This window comes from Silene latifolia, chromosome 6, assembly GCF_048544455.1.
Source record: "Silene latifolia isolate original U9 population chromosome 6, ASM4854445v1, whole genome shotgun sequence".
Taxonomy (NCBI): Eukaryota; Viridiplantae; Streptophyta; class Magnoliopsida; order Caryophyllales; family Caryophyllaceae; genus Silene; species Silene latifolia.
In genome coordinates this window covers 113,459,498-113,461,558 of record NC_133531.1, presented here as the reverse complement: position 1 = coordinate 113,461,558, position 2,061 = coordinate 113,459,498, and positions in this window count along the sequence as shown.

Genomic DNA, 2,061 nt, shown 5'->3' with positions numbered 1-2,061 from the left:
TTTTGATCGAACACCTAATCCCGCCCGCCTCGATAGCGGCCTCTACTAATGATTAGGGAAGTTATTCATACTCGATGTATCGTCGGCTATATGCATGCAATGCAACATCCAAGTTTTAATCCTAGCATGTGAGAATTGACTAAGTCGGTTGACACGTGATTAACATACAATTGGGTCGAAGTAGGATTTAATGTTGATTTACATGTGAAAGCATACAAACAATGAAAGAAATACAACAAAAGAAATACAATAACGAAAATTACAATAATGAAAATTACAATAATTACATTGGGATAGGCGATTTATGTCGAAAATACCTTTAAAACGGATACTTGAGAAAAAGAATAAAAGAATAAATTAACGAACAGGAATTAGCGTGATATTACGGATAATAGTTAATGATACGTAAGCTAAACAAACTAGGTCAAGGCAGAAACGGAGTTCAGGGACAGAACTCAGCCAGGAACAGGCGCAGCAGAGCTGCGTCTTTTGGAATAGGCGCAGCAGACGCTGCGTCTGTTCCTTGGCTCAGTTCTGGCCGTGAAGCCGTATTTGCAAGCCGTTAATGTTAATTGGTGATTTAATGATGGATTAAAATTATTTACTCGGATGAAAGTGATTAATAGATTAATTACATGTGAATGATGGTCATAAAAGCGATAAACATGGATGGGACGAATCGGAAACGGATTAATCATATGAAATAATGAAAATATTAATGAGTCCTCTATTGAAATAAGTCAATTAGGCTAAATACGACGGATATACAACGAATATGCGACGATCATGCGAATAAACAGATGAAAATTATATCAATGACGAATTCCAGAAACTCAATATGAACAAATTGAATCTCTAAAATCCGGGTTTGAATTTAATGACGAAAACCCGCAAATATTGGATTATTTAGGATTTAAGTCGGATTTATGATGAATTAAAATATGCTAACGATGAATGATCATAATACATGTGGATTATATGATATTGAGACGAAGAATTAACAGACAAAACAAACAAAGGAAAGAATTTGAACACGAATTACAGAGGACAAACGAAGAAGAAAAGAAGCGTGAATGCTGGCGGCCTCACGAACAGCGCAGCGAGCTGCGCTCCTTCGAAGAGGCGCAGCAGTTGCTGCGTCTTTCCTCTACGGGTATCTACTGGAAATCCGCAAAAACAGGTTTTAACAAAGGGTTTTAGAAATCGGTTTTAATGGTATTTTCGACATAAACCTTACAATTGATGATGATAAATAAATAAATACAATAAATAAAAGAGAATTATACACCCTCAGACTTACATGTTGACGAAACGAGAAGGACTAAGATATCGATTAGTGATGCTCGACGCGAATGCAAAGAGAGTGCCCTCGTAAGAGGAAAACGATTGATTAATTAAATTAATTATTGTGTAGTTGGTCAAATTGGTCGGTCATGCAACGGAGAGGCTGGTACCCGGAAAGATCCGAGCTTACGTGGTCGAAAGTTCAAGCACGTAGGCGCCAATAAGTAAGAACAAAGTCTAGAATGCAAAGGGAGAAGAGAAGGGCGGACACTCGCGTGAGAAATATGAGGAGCGAAGGCTCCTATTTATACTAATCACGTGAAGGAATTAGGGTTTCGGAGACTCTTTGGAAGTGAATCTCGGAAAGATATGAAAAAGATACGTAAAACATGCAGAAAAGGGCCTGGGAAGAGGCGCAGCAGCCACTGCGTCTCTTGGAAGAGGCGCAGCGCCTGCTGCGTCCATTCCCAGGAGGTTTCCTCCTGCTGAAGAAAGATTTTCGCGTTTGAGTTATGGTAGGACGGAAATAATTCAAATATCCTTAATATCTTATATGAATATTACGGGATATTATTTGCCAAAAGATAAAATTTGTAAAATATGGAATAGAAATATCCGGAACATTCCAGAATATTCTGACTCGGGATTTAACAGTTATCAGGAAATGGAGACGGTTTTTGACCCGGACTCCGAATGTACTCTAATTACTGCCAAAACGACCGTATCGGTACGTAGATGACAACCGTGAGGTAGACATTTAATATTTGAGCAATCACT